Source organism: Emys orbicularis, chromosome 5, assembly GCF_028017835.1.
Source record: "Emys orbicularis isolate rEmyOrb1 chromosome 5, rEmyOrb1.hap1, whole genome shotgun sequence".
Taxonomy (NCBI): domain Eukaryota; kingdom Metazoa; phylum Chordata; order Testudines; family Emydidae; genus Emys; species Emys orbicularis.
This window is the reverse complement of record NC_088687.1, coordinates 59,094,477-59,111,888: the sequence shown is the minus strand read 5'-3', so window position 1 is coordinate 59,111,888 and position 17,412 is coordinate 59,094,477. Positions and strand designations below refer to the sequence as shown.

At 42.3% G+C, this 17,412-nt stretch overlaps 1 protein-coding gene across 1 annotated transcript in view; it reads left to right on the top strand.

Moving 5' to 3' along the window:
• The window catches only part of NR3C2 (nuclear receptor subfamily 3 group C member 2), a 273,186-nt gene that overhangs the window by 240,487 nt on the left and 15,287 nt on the right, over positions 1–17,412 (top strand). The gene's annotated exons all lie outside the window — the stretch shown is intronic.

Sequence of the window (17,412 nt, the reverse complement as noted above, 5' to 3'; positions counted from 1 at the left end):
TACTCAGCATGCTGACTTCTGAGAAACCGATTTTCAGGTGCCTAACTCTCCCCAAGCATCATATAGGGAGCCTAACTCAGGGCTGAGAATTCCAGTGAGCAGCAGGGTCCCTAAAAGTTAAGCCTTGTAACACAGAGTATTGCAGTTCCTAAGTCACGTTGTGAATTCAGCCATTAGGAGCCTAAGACTTTGGTCCAGAGCCTCATAGGTATTTAGGTACCTAACTCCCATGGGTTTCAATGGGAGTTAGGTGCCTAACTATCTTTGGGGATTTGGACCTTAGATGTAGGCTCCTAAGTCATTTAAGCACTTTTGAAAATTTTACCCAAAGTCTCTGTTTCAGCCATCTGTAAAATGGGCATAATAATTTACATCACAGGAACATTGAGGGGCTTCATTAGAGTTGGGAAAATGCTCTGACACTCTTATAAAAGACATTATAGAAGTATAATGTAGCAGCATTGAAACAATAATGTATAAACACAATGTATTAGTAGCTATAACTAATAAAATACATTACACTTTTCCTTGCTCCTCTGATGCTTTCTTGGTTTTCATCTGTACTGTAGGAAATAAAAAGAGAAATACCGTAAAAATCATGGGTATATAAAAGTTAATGGGCCAGATCTTAAAGTTTTTATTCAGTTCTATTTACTAAATTCATTCAAGAATAATTTTGTCTGAGCAGAGACTTGAGGGTTTGTCCAATAAAAATACCTCTAGCTGCCACAGAGGCACCAGGAGGTGTGCTCAGTTCACAATAAAATTGAAAAATTAAAGTGAAGAGAAGAAACTAAAAATATAATTTTCACTAATATTTATCTAAGATATCTGTCATTTCCAATTCCACCACTGGAGCTCTGCTATTAGTTCATACAGTCACCATGTTCAGTCAGTTACAATAAGAAAGACTCATTAGAAGGTAACTGAAGCTGCAGCATAATTAGTGTTGACATACATTTTTAAGGGTACAGTAAAACATACTATTCCAGCTGGTATTTTTAATTGATAAGAAAAAGAAATTATTAGCCAATTTATTGACGTTGGAATGAAAAAAATATCTCTAGTGAGTAGTAATCCCTTTAGTCTATGACTTCAGACAATATATCACACTGTTAGCCACTGTTCTGAGTTGTTATGAAATATTTTTGCATTATATAAATTTAACTCTTGTCCATATAAAAACCAATACATTCATTTCAATATACAAAGCCCAGTCCTCAGTGTAAAGCGTAACACTAATTTTCTATAGCATCCTTTATACTAAACGCTTTGTGGCTCCCACAATTGCAAAGTTTGAAATAATGAAAGTGGAGTAAGAGAGGAATTAGAAACATTTTTCAGATGAGATTTGAAAATGGCTAGTGAGCAGATGAAGTGGAGAGATGAAGAAAAGCTGTTTCAGATTTCAGGAGCTGCCAACGTGGCTCCTGCACTAACAGTGACCAGATTATGTGACTGGGCAGACGATTTGGCAATACTAAGGAACATCAGAATTTTTAAATTAAAAGCTAGTAAATTGGAATTTAATTGTAGCTATGATTTTATTTTAAATCTGAATTTTATTAATTTTACGTTTTCTTAGTAAACAGAACATACATTGTCTTTTTATTATGTCCCTGACATCCTCTCATAGAATATTCGTGGAACCTGAGACCATTAGGATTAATGGTTGCATAACACGCTGTAAGAATACAACTACCTCTGTGTGACCTTTAGATGCTGAAGCCTATAATTCTTCCTGGTATTCTGATTTCTATAGTAACAGTAAGGAGGATAAATGCAACTAAATACGCTGCATATTTAAGAGCGCCAGATATGTTTTGACTATGCATGTTTGTGAGGAAAAAAGATGATTCCTTAGACTTTCAATGTCTATCAAAGTGTTTAAACAATTGCTATTCCATTCAGCATTTCGCATGGGGTTGAATATAACCCTGACAGTACTGATGCTAGTCTAGATTTCAAGCTATTAATCCAATAGTGTCTAATTTTAGGACAATTTTGTAATCTTTTAAATCTAACAGTCATTAAGTCCCCTTTTCTTTCCTTTATTGTCTAGACACTTGTTGCTATCAGTTTGATAATATTCATACTTTGCTAATAAAAGGCTAAACCTGTGATCACTGATCTGTTAGAGGGTCAGCAAGCATGTTTCTGTCCGTAATTTATCTCCTTGCATATATCTCCTGTCAAGAGAGGACTTGAGCTCATGAAATCTGAACCATCAGTGCAGTGAGAAGTGGGTGTGGACATTCACAGCTTTATCAGTGACGTTTGTATACATGTTAATTCTTTACTTTCCTTAAAGATCAGTTCAGGCCACTTTCTGAGATAAGCGTATCAAAGCATTTAGTTTTGTATACAGTACACAAACCAGTGTCATTCTAATGGAGTACGCAAAAAGGAAACCTGCAGATTTATATCTGATTCTGCTATAAAAATGCAACAAGCAGTAGTTGCTCTGTAGGTTTTATTTCACTGGATGGTCTTTGAGAATAGTTATTGGTCAAGCAAAGCAAGACCCTGTGCTCAACTAGATGGCATTTCTGTGTCTGTCTTTCTGTTTGTCTGTAAATGCAGTAACCTTTGAATGCCACAGCTGATTGATTCCAAATTTCACGGAATGTTCTAGACATCAATGGGCAGAACCTTACTGATTTTGGGGGAAACTGGAAAAACCAGAAGGGGAAAATGGGGGCACACATGGAGCCCTTGGCCTCTGGTTAGCAGAGCCAGCAGCTTCAGTGAAGTCTGTAATTGCCTATAGATCAAAGAACCGGTAATGGCAGCCACAAGCACTTTCCAGCATAACAGTACCCCCCAGATCATCTTTGTCCATTTACCAAATAGAGTTTAAAATGTTGACACCTTGAATGACTTCTCTCCTAGGCAGAAAGAAAAGAAATAGGAATGGTGGGGGAAGAGGGATGCGCACAGAGCCCCTGGCACGGCCTGAGTGAGGATTGAGGGACTGCCATGGGGAGAGGAGAAAAGCAAGACACTCCTTAAGGAGGCCCAACGGTCTTCCTTCCACTGCCTGCCCAGACAAAGCCTCCCCATCTTTGAGGTTGTTTGGAGTAAGGGGGAGAAAATGTTTTCTTCACTACTGAACAGGAGAGTGTAGCCAGTACTTTTGCCACTTTGGGAGACAGTGTGTAGTTGTGTGATGGACATGTAAAAGGATAGCAAAATGCTGTTTTACTGACAATATACCCTATGGGAGCCAGTATGCATTGTGATGTCCAGGTGTACATTTCTATTATTATTGAATGTAGCATTGCAAGAGTTAAAGTTTTGATAAGAAGAAAATATTTGTGTGGTTTTTATTTTTAATGTGGAACCTTTACCATAGTAGAACATAAACTGTGAAGGGAAGATTAGTGCTTTCATGTCTTCTACCTCGATTCCCATTAACTGCATACTTAATTGTTACTTATGTCAGACATTTGATTTTATTAGTCGTTTGTATGCTTTTATTATCACAAAATTTTAGGTTTAAATAATTGGATGATTTTAATTATTTTAATGTGAATCCTAATGTGAGTTTTATCAGATTTAATATGCTTTAAAAATGGAAAGTGATATGATGTTACATATAAATTGATGTGATCCTTAGCAATTCTTAGCACTGTAGAACAAATATCTTTACCTTCTCTAGGGAGAAACTTAATGTATTATTAATGTGATGGTATAACAGTACTACAGTGAAGACAGATTCATTTAAAATCAGGAGAATGTATTTTTCTTCCTATAGTCCAAGGGCTGATTGTGGCTTAAAGTCACAGCCCATGCTGGATGGGCATGAAGGGGCTATGCTGCAACAAACCCCAGGAATTTTAGCTGGCTGTTCCAGAAGACTTCCTGGGAGAGCATCTTCCATATGGAGCTCCACTATTTTGGAAGAGGTTACAGCATGCATTTCCACTCACAGTTGGCCTGCAAGGGTGGTCTCTTTTGGGGAGACTGGCGCTGCTGGCAATGCTAGCCATGTGTAAAGTCTGTACACCCCAGTCCCACTGTGTCTGGCCGTTCCACTAGCTCCAGCCGTAGCTGACAGTGGACTGTGCCTCCCCTCCTTTTCAAGCCTGAACATGAATGGTTTATTGTAATAATCATTATTTTAAAATACTTATCTTCATTTTGCCCAAGCAATGTCCATCTCCATTAAAATAGCAGCAGAAAAGGCAACTGGCAGTCAGCAACTGGAATTAACAAGAAATCTAACTTTTCAGCAGCTGCCTGCTACTCAGTTTTTATTTGCATAGAAACAGACATTTGATTGGTGAACGCAATCCTGTGCACAAGTGGTTTAGAATAGTAACTAGTTCAAGAATTTTACCTTCTTTTGAGTGAAGGAAGAGGTTGCTGATCTTACGTCTATTTCCTTGAAAAGTAGAGGAGGGACAGCAGCCAGCAGTTAATTTGTTAATTTCTGTTACAGGGTTAGGAACTGAAATTCTTGTTTTCCAAAGAACTATAGGCTGCTGCCAGTTCCTCTGTTGATAGGCATGTGGTTTCAGGGAGGGCACTTAGCTGAGACCTTAAGGTAGCTGTGATCAGGGCCGGCTCTAGGTTTTTTGCCGCCCCAAGCAAAAAAAATTTTGGTTGCCCCCCGTCCCAGCCCTGGGCTCCTCGCCGCACCCCCCTGTCTCCCCAGCCCTGGGCTCTCCCCCACCTCCCGCACCCCCCTGTCGCCCCAGCCCTGGGCTCTCCCCCCCCCGACCCGCACCCCCCCTGCTGCCCCAGCCCCTGGCTCTCCCCCACACACAAACACACCCTGCCGCCCCAGCTCTGGGTTCCCCCTACCCCCCCACCATTGCCCCCCACACACACCTCCTGCCGCCCCAGCCCTGGGCTCACCCCCACACACACCTGCACCCTCCTTCCGCCGCAGCCCTGGGTCGCTGGTAACTCGCTCCCAGGGCAGGTCATTCAGCAGGAATTTTAGATGTGCACAGAACACAGACAGGATTGGTTCCCGTATGGTTACAGAACTGCAGTAAAGTGGAACAATTTTCAGCTTGTGTGATTGGAGGATATCTGGATGCATATTATAAGACTGTCCTACATAAATGAGGAAAAGTTGAGGTGCCTTTATTATTCTTTTGTTCCACTCTTTCTTTCTATGGGGAATTTGCCAATGCAATATCACTGTCTTCCTTTTAAACAAACAAACAAACAAACAAACAAACAAAAAGGCAATGGCTGTTGAAAGTAGCAATTCCAGTCCTAATAACCACTGGGAAGCATTTCTTGCTCAATTTTATCCTACTTTTTCTACAGTAGGATAAGTATATTTGATTTGGGAGAAATGAAGTAACAGCTGCCCAAACTGAGCTTGAGCACTCCTGAATTTTGAGGTGTTCAAATCTGGAAGGCAGGTGCTGGGGGGGGAGGGGAGAGGGCTGTGGCTCTGCGGGGGAGCACGGCAGCATGTATGCAGCAGCGTGTCTGGCGCTGCGCGAAGCCAGACACGCTGGTCTGAGTGGCACGGTAAGGGGGCTGGGGGGTTGGAGAAGGGGTAGGGGGTTCCGGGGGGGTAGTCAAGGGACAGGGAGCAGGGGGGGTTGGATGGGGCGGAGGTTCAGGGGGGCAGTCAGGGGCAGGGAGAAGGGGGGGGTTAGATGGGTCAGGGGTTTCGGGGGGGGCAGTCAGGGGACAGGCAGCAGTTGGATAGGCATGGGAATCCCAGGGGTTTGTCAAGGGACAGGTAGGGGGTGCGGTCCTAAGGGGGGAAGTTGGGGGGGGTCTCAGGAGGGGGCAGTTGGGGACAAGGACCAGTGGGACTTAGATAGGGGGTGGGGTCCTGGGGGGCAGGGTTGATCAGGGGACAGGGAGCAGGGGGGTTGGATGGGTTGGGGTTTCTGTGGGGGGCAGACAGAGGGAGTGGATGGTGGCAGGGTGGGGCTACCCTCCCTCCCTGTGGAGTGTCCTATTTTTTGAATGTTAAAATATGGAATCCCTACTCACAGTGCAGCTCTCCATTCACAGCAGGCTGCAGCATGAGGTCTCAGCTTCCTCACTCCCTCCCCCTCTTTCCTGTTGGTAGTGGCCAAGGGAATGCTGGGAAATGTAGTTCTTTCCCTGCTCCAGGGCTGGCTCTATAGGCAGGGAGCTAACCAAGGAACTACAGCTCCCAGGGCCCCCTGTTGGTTCTTAGCTCCCATGCTGGATCCCTGCCGCCCCTGCAAATGGGCTGCCCCAATCACGTGCTTGCTTTGCTGATGCCTAGAGCCGCCCCTGGCTGTGATTCACTTAACGTCTGTTCCTGGGACTGCATTCTCCAGGTTTGTTAGAAGGGCTTTCTGAGGAGACAACCCTTATTTTTAGAATTCACTCACTTAACTTCAGGTACAATGCAAAGCCTATTTATTTAGCTTAGACGGCTTGTTGTTGTTTACTTTATTCACACAATTTGGGTATACATTTATTCCTGGTAATAACAGTGTAATGGGTTAGATTTTTAAAAGCACACGTGCACTTTTGCATACATGAAGCTCAGGCACACCTAAAACTGGCTCTGCACTTTTGCCTGCACACTTTGGAAAATCAGGCCTTGTATTTAATAAGACATTTGTGGGCTGCTGGTGCAATTTATGTTTAAAATTTTTGTAAATAGAACCTTGTTCTCATTATAAGCACTGCATAGATTACCAAAGTTGTTATTTTAGTATACAAGGAGAAAAGCATATATTACACCAATATGTTGTTTATACATGTATAGAAACAGGGTGTTTTGTAGATAAATAAGATATTGTCCCTGACCCAAAATGTTTGCGGTTAAATTTAGTTATAACACTACCAGAGATAGCAGCATACAGTGTGTAGGGGGAGGTGGGAGGACACAGCTTACACTAATAAGTTCATGTATTTACTTAGGTTTGTACATACACATGTTGTTGGTTCCTTTGCTTGTGTTTAAATATTTCCTTTGTTTATAAACAAAAGTTGTCATTGGTGACAGCTTCTTCAGAATATTTACATTTTAGTGGCCAAACCAATAATTTTACAATAAAGGGACTGGGGTGGAAAAGGAAAATGAAGTAATAGATACCTGCTTGCATCGGCATCACTTGTAAGAAAGAAGAAACTGGAACTCTTTCATGCAAGAAAATGAAACACGTATGCAAGGATTTTAAAGCTGCAATTTTAATAACTTTTAACTTTAAGGTGGGGGGAGGGGACGGAGGGACTAACTCCTATAAAATACCAGGTAGCTTCTTGGACCCAAGACAATGTAAAATGGCATCCATGCTGAATAACCTATATTCAAGGCTGGGCCTCGCAACCCAACCCCTAGCATTGAACCCACCTCTGAATTCTCTCATTTGATTGCCTCTTTAGTTCATAGAATCATAGAATATCAGGGTTGGAAGGGACCTCAGGAGGTCATCTAGTCCAACCCCCTGCTCGAAGCAGGACCAATCCCCAACTAAATCATCCCAGGCAGGGCTTTGTCAAACCTGACCTTAAAAACCTCTAAGGAAGGAGATTCCACCACGTCTCTAGTGCTTCCAGTGCTTCACCACCCTCCTAGTGAAAAAGTTTTTCCTAATAGCCAACCTAAACCTCTCCCACTGCAACTTGAGACCATTGCTCCTTGTTCTGTCATCTGCTACCACTGAGAACACTCTAGATCGGGGTCGGCAACGTTCGGCACGCGACTCACCAGGGAAAGCACCCTGGCGGGCCGGGCCAGTTTATTTACCTGCTGGCGCGGCAGGTTCGGCCGATCGTGGCCCCCACTCGCCGCAGTTCGCTGTCCTGGGCCAATGGGGGCGGCGAGAAGCGGCGCGGGCCGAGGGATGTGCTGGCCGCAGCTTCCCGCCACCCCCATTGGCCCGGGACGGCGAACCGCGGCCAGTGGGGGCCGCGATCGGCCGAACCTGCCGCGTCAGCAGGTAAATAAACTGGCCCGGCCCGCTAGGGGGCTTACTCTGGCGAGCCGCGTGCCGAACGTTGCCGACCCCTGCTCTAGATCCATGCTCTTTGGAACCCCCTTTCAGGTAGTTGAAAGCAGCTATCAAATCCCCCCTCATTCTTCTCTTCTGCAGACTCAATAATCCCAGTTCCCTCAGCCTCTCCTCAGAAGTCATGTGCTCCAGCCCCCTAATCATTTTTGTTGCCCTCCGCTGGACTCTTTTCAATTTTTCCATATCCTTCTTGTAGTGTGGGGCCCAAAACTGGACACAGTACTCCAGATGAGGCCTCACGAATGCCGAATAGAGGGGAATGATCACATCCCTCCATCTGCTGGCAATGCTCCTACTTATACAGCCCAAAATGCCATTAGCCTTCTTGGCAACAAGGGCACACTGTTGACTCATATCTAGCTTCTCGTCCACTGTCATCCCTAGGTCCTTTTCTGCAGAACTGCTGCCTAGCCACTTGGTCCCTAGTCTGTAGCAGTGCATGGGATTCTTCCGTCCTAAGTGCAGGACTCTGCACTTGTCCTTGTTGAACCTCATCAGATTTCTTTTGGCCCAATCCTCTAATTTGTCTAGGTCCCTCTGTATCCTATCCCTACCCTCCAGCGTATCTACCACTCCTTCCAGTTTACTGTCATCTGTAATCCACACCATCCTCCAGATCATTAATGAAGATATTGAACAAAACTGGCCCCAGGACCAAACCTTGGGGCACTCCGCTTGATGCCATCTGCCATTGATATGGAGATATGGAGCCATTGATCACTACCCGTTGAGCCCGACAATCTGGCCAGGTTTCTATCCACCTTATTGTCCATTCATCCAGCCCATACTTCTTTAACTTGCTGGCAAGAATACTGTGGGAGACCGTATCAAAAGCTTTGCTAAAGTCAAGGAATAACACGTCCACTGCTTTCCCCTCATCCACAGAGCCAGTTATCTCGTCATAGAAGGCAATTGGGTTAGTCACTACCGCATGGTCTGGGTCAGAAACTTTAGTGTCCTTAGCTCTGCTGCTGTTCTGAAAAACAGTATTAATTCAGCTGTAAATAGTTCATAGCTTTATTCTGCTATCAGCTCTCGAACCTCCCTCCGCCTACAGGGGTAGAAGCTCACTCCACTAGAGCTCTTGCAACTATCGTAGTGCCTCTTCAGGACATATCCCTCCTAGACATCTGTAAAGTGGCCATGTGGTCTTCCATCCATACATTTGCAAGGCATTATGCCCTGGTGCAGGACTTGGTTGCTGATACCTCTTTTGGGATAGCGGTTCTCTGCTCAACCCTACCATCCTCATCCTCATACCTTCCCCCTATTTAAGTGCTGCTTGTCAATCACCCACAGTGGAATACTGCAGGGACCGTCACTCGAAGAAGAAGAGGAGGTTACTTAACTGTAACTGGAGGTTCTTTGAGTTGTGTGGTTCCTATCTGTATTCCACTTCCCACCCTGTTTCCCCGCTGGTTCGGATCTTATCTTACGAGAAGGAATTGAAGGGGCCATCAGTCCACCCTGTCCTTTGTCACTTTGGTCGGAGGCACAAGGTGAGCCAGGGTGCTTGCCTGGACCAACAGACACTACTTTCAAATTCTCTGACTCCGGGTGCCTGGTGCGCATGCGTAACCTACAGTGGAATTCCAAATGTTGACCAAATACTTTTTTTCAATACTTTTAGAGTAAAGGGTCTGCCTTTGTTGTTTGGTTTCTGCTATGGATAGAAATTCCATACTTGAATAATAAGAATGTAGCAGTAGGAATGTACTACTGTCCTCCTGACTGGGATGCTGGTGGTGATTGTGAAATGCTCTGGGAGATTAGAGAAGCTATAACAATAGAAAACTCAATAATGGGGATTTCAACTATCCCCATATTGATTGGGTGCATCAGGACAGGATGCAGAGATAAAGTTTCTAGAAACCATAAATGACTGCTTCTTGGAGCAGCTGGAACCTTCAAAAGGAGAAGCAATTCTTGATTTAGTCCTAAGTGGAGCAAAGGATCTGGTCCAAGAGGTGAATATAGCTGAATCTCTTGGTTATAGTGATCATAATGTAATTAAATTTAACATCCTTGTGGGGGCTGAGGGGAAAGTACCAAAGAAGCCCACCACAGTAGCATTTAACTTCAGAAAGGAGAACTACACAAAATTACTGCTGGGGGAATTCCACACCAAAAGATTAAAAATTCTACGCAAAGTATTTTAAAATTCTGCGTATTTTATTTGTCAAAATAACACAATATAATCACGCCAGTTTCAATTATTTTGGTAATGTATTTCAAAATACCCATCAGCAAGTATGTCTGTAACAATACAGAAAACAAAAAAGATTCAGGAAATGTTTTGACAAATAGATTCTTTACTAGGCATATTAATACAGAACTTTGAGTAATAATTCATTTAAACTACAATACAAAATGTATTTTCCACACGCCTCAGAAGCAGTGCAAAGGCTGGGAAGAGTCAGGGGTATGGAGGAGCTGAATTAGAGGGAAGTAATTGCTGGGAAGGAGCCTAGGAGTGAACCTGGAGGGGTTTTGGGTATGGGTGGGAGAAGTATGGAACAGGGCTTTTTTGCAGGGTGAGGGATTGTCCTGGTTGATCACTAGCTTCTCCCATTCAATCAGGCACATCTGTCCCTGTCCCCATGTGGCCCTGCAATCCCACTCCCATTCAGCCGCTTGCTCAGTGTTGTCATCCCACTAACTCCTATGCTCCCATGACTAGACCTTCTGAACCCCAGTCTGCGTGACCCCCCAGCAGCCCTGTGTGCCCTGCTCTGTTCATCACCCCCATATCCTTTGCCTCCTCACCTGGCCCCATGGGCAGGGATCTGTGAGGAAGGCAGCTTCTGCCTCCTCCTTGTCCACGACTGGCTGCTCCAGCCCTACTGCCAACTGCCCTCTCTTCTGGTGCCACATCAGCCCCTGATAGGTGAAAGGTGTAAATGCAGTGTGACCACTCTCATGGCTTCCCTTTGTCTCCCTGTCAGAATCAATTATTCTACGGGGGGGCATCTGTGGGGGACATTAATTCTGCGTTTGCACAATGACACAGAATTCCCCCAGGAGTAAAAAATGAGGAAGCTAGTTAAACAGAAATTAAAAGATGCAGTCACAAAAGTGAAAGCCTGCAATCTGCATGGAAACTTTTAAAAACACCATAATAGAGGCTCACATTAAATGAATGCTGCAAATTAAAAACATAGTAAGAGGACCAAAAAAGTGCCATCATGGCTAAAAAATGAAGTAAAAGAAGCAGTTAGCAACAAAAAGGCATCCTTTAAAAACTGTACCCAGTACCTTTCCCAGATCTGAAGAATTGCTCTGTGTTGCTCGAAAGCTTGTCTCTCTCACCAACAGAAATTGGTCCAATAAAATATATTAGCTTACCCACATTGTTTCTCTATTTGGCAACTAGTTTTTTGTGCAACGTAATCCTCAGCTCATCCATGTTAAAACATCTGCAAGTAATTCCTGGAAGTAAATTAAAGAAGTCTGTATTTGCGCATCGTGTGGATAGGAGACTAGATAAATAATAACAATAATGAATAATCGAGATTGCAACTAGTAAATGCCTCTGCTTTAAGCAAACATACATCAATAAAAGAAAAACACCAATGACAGAACCAGAAAGAATATGTAAAAAAAAACCAACCCCAAAACAAAAAACAACTGTAACAATCTGTATGCTTAGAATCAGATAATTTTTATGCTAATAAAGGTACAAACTGTTTCAATATGCTCTTTGGTGTTGACCAGGCCAAACAGGCAAATGTCTGATAGACACATGGGGTGGGTTTAAATGAGTATTAATTACACCTTGGTGAGGTGCACTACACTGCCCTTTTCCTGCTTTCAAATACTAAGTATTTAATTGGTTCCAATGCAGATCACAGGACTTTAACCACAAACCAAACAATAACTCAGAAGAGAGTCTACCCTAGACTCAGTTCTGTGGTACCACCCTCACCACTCCAAGGACACACCAGGGGGATGGAGTGTCAGAGGCTGGGAGTGGGGACCTCAGTCTGTAAAGGCTCCTTCCCCCCCATGGTCCAGCTGTGAAATTGCTGGTCTCATTTACCTCTGGGATCTGGCCCTTTTAGCCTACACCTGCACTGGACACTGGTGGCAAGTTGCATTATGTGAACCTTGAATCCTATTGTTTTTAATCCAGTTGTGGCTCCAGGAGGTTGGAAAGAAGGTGAAAAAACCCACTGGACCATATTCCAATTTGGCCCAATGGGAAAAAACAGATGATTGGTCAGACCCACAGCATCATAAGCCTCACAGCTTCTAATCTTCAACTAAGGGAAGGGAGGGTGGGGCAGCTAACTGGAGAGTAAAGGTACACCTACACTACAAAGACAAACCCGTTACACCAAGTCTCAGAGCCCAAGTCAATTGACTCAGGCTTGCAGGACTTGTGCTGCGAAGCTAAAAATAGCAGTGTAGACATCTGGGCTGGAGCCTAGGCTCCAAGACCGTTCCCCCGTCACCAGGTTTGAGGCTGCAGCCCAAGCAGGAGGAACATCTACACTGCTAGTTGTAGCCCTGTGAGCCCAAGTCAATTGACCCAGGCTCTGAGACTTGGTGTTGCAGTGTAGACATAGCCTAAGAGGCTTTTGAAAAGTCTGGTCAACTTTAAATAGGTAGTGGGGGACACCTGGAAGCCAATCAGCTGGCCCTTTCCCCTCTTACCCAGCCAGTGACTAAACGGAGAACCAAAGGGAGATAAGGAATACAGGGGAGTACCCCTACCCCCCATTCCTGGCACTCATGGGTTTTGGACTTTTCATTTCCTGCTGTCCAGTCAAAAGGTCCTCCCCTGTTAAGGAGGTGAGAGGATAGAGGAATAAGAAACCAGAGACAGCATTGAGCACAAGATGTTTCATTCACTCATACATAATGATGTGGCTTGTGGTATTAGATGTAAAGTCTGGGGTGTTACAGCATGGTCCATTTCTTGTGTATAAGCAAGTCAAGCTAAAATTGTGAAGGATCCTGCATCTATTCTAATCTATTAATTTATGTGTATATTGATCAGTATATTTATCTGTAGGTGAATTTCAAGTTTCTTGCTAGCCCCAGGCAGTTAGTGGTTGTTTTATGTCTTGAAGCATGAGAAATTACTTCCTTTACAAAACTTTCATCTTAGTAAATGTTAATTATTTCTTAATAATAAGTTAATTATTCATACAAATCTGTTTTTAAAAAAAATCCTCCTAAGCTCTTGGCCTCAGAGGTGTCTTATGGCTGGTTAATATGCATTGTGTAAAAATGTATTTCATTTTATAATATTTAAATGTTACCTTTTAACATCATTGTCCCTTTATTTGTGTATTAGGAAAGTGGATAAATAGGAGAATTCAGTCCCTTTTCAATTCTATTAATTCAGTTTTGGGCAATTTCAGACTAAGGGTGAGTGAATTCCAAAGCTGGGGGCCAGCTTGGAGAATGCTCTACCCATTACTCCTTGTCTTTTGAACAGAAGGGCCTTGGCTGACTGACTGCAGCAGTATAGCACAGGGACAGGTAGCCTATCAAGTAGGAAGGTCCCGGCCATTGAGTGATTTACAGGTTAGAGCCAGCACCTTAAACGCAACACAGAAACCTACAGTATAATATCTAGTCCTCTGACCTTAATCTGCACACCAGATCTAGAGTGTGACCAGCTACATGAGTTGAGCATTCAACACCAGGGATAATCTCATGGGTGTGTTGGTGGTCATGAAATCCTGAACTCTTCCTCTTTTACCTGTAGGGTTACAGTTAATTTAGAACCCGGGTATGTATATAAATAGATAAAATTATTTCTATCAGTGGTTCCAGAATGTTCCCTAACCTTACATGCACTAAATTTCATTAGCTGTAGTTCTGGCCAGTCACTGAGCTTTGTTAGTGCCTCCTGCTGGTTCCTCAGATGCTTCTCTAGTTTTGTCTAATCTAAATAATATTGTCAGATACATAAATGAGAGAGAATAAAATTCCCAAGTAGCATTAGTAGCCAGGAATGCTTTTCTCATCATAATTTGGCAGGGAGATTTTTAACTGTTCCCTCTGGAAACTGACTTCACAACTTTTACCCATGTCGTCATCACCTGCATCTTGCATTTCTGCAGTGAGCTTTTCTTGGGGCTCCACTTAGGAACTTGCGTTAGCGCAGAATCTGCAGTAATGCTCATTTTTCAGTTTGCCATTTACGTTACTTCAGCTACACTGGATTCCAGTTCATTTTGAATTGCAATTTAAGGTGTAGATTTTGAACTACACCTATGTATTTTTGGCCCTGGCTACCTTAGGGACTGCCTCACTCTTTTTGCCTTATCACAACAATGGAGATTGATTTGGACAAAAACAGTCCCTAGATGTGGACAGAAGGGGATGGTAGGACATATTATTTTCCTACTAGTCCAAAAGAAACAGTTTGTTGGGCCTCAGGGCTCTGTTTACCCAGCTTTTTGCCTGATGATATGGGTTTGGGGGTGGGGGATTTAGTTGTGGACTGGATTTTCAAATTGTATTTTATTTTAGAATTAAATTATCTGTGATTTTATATTTTGCACAGGCACATTAATACAGTGAAAAATAAATAAAATGTTCCCCTAGATACACATGCAGATCTTCCATCGACTTCACGCAGAGGTTGCACCTATGTATGTGAAGGCAGAACTGGGCCCATTTTTTCCTATTCTATGCAAATTTCTGCCTTGTCCTGTGGATCTTCTGGGTGGGCACGTGGCATAAGGACCATTTTCCCTCATTTCTCCCTTTGCCCACTGCTCCTCTGCAGATGCAGAGCTTTCTTGAGTTGATGCACAAACTGTGGCACTCCACAGCCCCAAAGAGTTATGGATTGCTCTGTGGCATCATGGAATAGAATGGGCATCCTTAAATTCCTAATTGCGTTTGGTGACTTAATAACATTAACAGCAGTTGTTAAGTATTCCTTATAAAATTACAGGAAAATGTAGGAAATATTGCCTATCGAAGGCAAACCAGAAAAGTTTTAAAGAGTGATCGCTATAGGTGCCGAGATACTTGATGTGCATCCTAGTGCAGTAGTAGTAGAACGGTCTCCAGACTCCCATGAGCCAGGTGGAATGACTCAGAGAATCAGGATTCAACCATTCCTGCAATACTAAAAGAGGAAATGTTAGAATGTAGACCGATTATGCCATAGTTTTCAAAATGTCTATTTATTTCAATTTAATATTCTGTACCTTGATCCTGCACATCCTTACTTGTGCGTAGAGCTTATTCGCATGAATAGTCCAATTCAAGTCATAGGGATTGCTATATGAATAAGTTATATTAAATCAGAGTAAACATTGCAGCCTTAGATTGTAAGCTCTTTGGGGAAGTGACTGTCTTTTTCCATGTTTTGTACTTTCGGTACTTAATAAATAATAACAACAGTTGATCTCGTTTGTTTTTCTAGTAAGAAAGTCTAAGAATATTCTAGTCAGTTTTCAAAATGTTGGAAATGTTTCCTTTTGATTTTCCTGTTCCTTTTCATATCCTTAGTCCATGATGGATCAAGGCAAATTAAAAATAACATGGCATGACTACCTGTAACTAACCTAGAAGGCTTTACAAAATCTCAGGAAGAGGGTGGAAAAGAGGAGAGAATGTAGAGTACCCCTAATAATGGGGAGAACATTTTCTTTGCATTCAGAAGAAGAAAAAAGTCTGCTAAGGAAAGAGAGAAAACACCAGGAAGATTTAAGAAGTCTTTGTTTGCATACACTATGATTCTTCTCTTTCACCAGCCAGTCTGTATGTTTGAAAAGTCATTTTGCTTGGTTAAAATAATTAGTTGAACTTAATCCAGTCCCTGTATTATGTGAATAAATATTTTGAATAAGTACAGAAAAGTGTTGCTGATCAATAAAAAGTGGCTAGTGATCATTGAACAATTATAGGGCTCTATTATACACCCATATTATATTCTAATTTTACAAGTGAGGCAAGCAGTCCAGGTCCTCATGGCTGTTCACTTACTTTTGTCTTGCAAAAGCATCTTAAACACAGCAAAATTCTAATTTAGTGCTGTCTTAAATTTTAATACAGGATAGTTTAGTCTGAAATTGCCTAAGAAAAGAGCTACTTAGAGATATGAAGAGAAAGTAGAATTTGTTTGTTTTAAACTATGACTACAAAATTTTTATCTCTAATATGGTCTGGTATGCTGACATATTGTTATGTAACTTCTCTTAAAATAGAAAAAAAAATGGTTAATAAGAGTGTTGTTTGTATAAACTTTCTCATGGGATTACAAAAAGGCATTTTCTTCTTTATAAAGGCATCATAAATATATATACTTTGTCAGCCATTGGTATTCCAATATAACAGAACTGAAAGAGCTTGACTAAATACTTGAAAGTTCCTTGTTCACTTTAAAAATGGTTTCCTTTAGGCAGTTCAATGAATTATACAAAACTCTAACATAAATTATCTTCTAGTTATTTAAGTTTATCAGATTCACTTTTATTGTAGCACACATTTATCTTTGTAGCTTGACCTTCTGTGTTGCCAGGAAAATAGTTAGAACAGCTTTGGAAACAGAAGTTATTTGGGGTGGACAAATGCTAAAGCTAGCAACACCGAAATCTAGAATAGCTGATGCACTATTATTTAGTCCTTTTAATAATACCCAGATGTCTATCCACAGCATTAAGCTGCTAACTCCTTCATGGTATATGACGGTGATTTGAAGGAGATAACATGCAGTCATCCATTTAATTTTATTTTTATAAGCCACTTGCCTCATTTCTCATTCCTTTCCTAAAACTGTCGGCTGTATTTTTACAATAGAGCACCATACAAAATGATGATGTCAAAGTCAAGATGTCTGCCAGTATGCTGAAAGAATCTCTCTTGACTTCCCCTCATTTTTGTGTAAAACTGACCATATACTTTCTTTCCTCTTTTTACCGTATTTCTTCTCCTCACACTACACATGCACACTTAGCCAATTCCCTGCTATACAGTGAGCAGAGTTGCGTAAGTGATTCAAAAAATTACAAAACGTGGGCTCAGATATTGCAGCCCATACGTCTCCTTTGGAACACTGTCATGTCAATGTTGCCTTCAGCCAGGAAAAAATTGAAAGGACACTGACAACCTTATTTTGTTTTTGTTTTTTACTTAGTGTGTTGTTACTAATATCTTCAAAACTTAAATCTCAAATTTGTTTTCAAATGATATTTCTCTTTATTTCTGTAGTTTTTTCCCACTAATATAGTATTACCCCAGCTTACCTGTAGTGAGCCCAGTTAACAAAAATTCCTGGTTCCGTGAAATTGACTTATGTGCCTAGATCGTGAGGGGCCTCTCAGCTTAAAAGGACTCTGTTCTGGGTCCTCCAAGGCCAGAATGCAGTGATCAGGATTTGGAAAGTTCAGCTAGTTTTAAAGTGGCTGCATTCTGTGTTTTCTCATTCCTGGAGCACATAGAAGAGGTTGCCACTCACTATAAG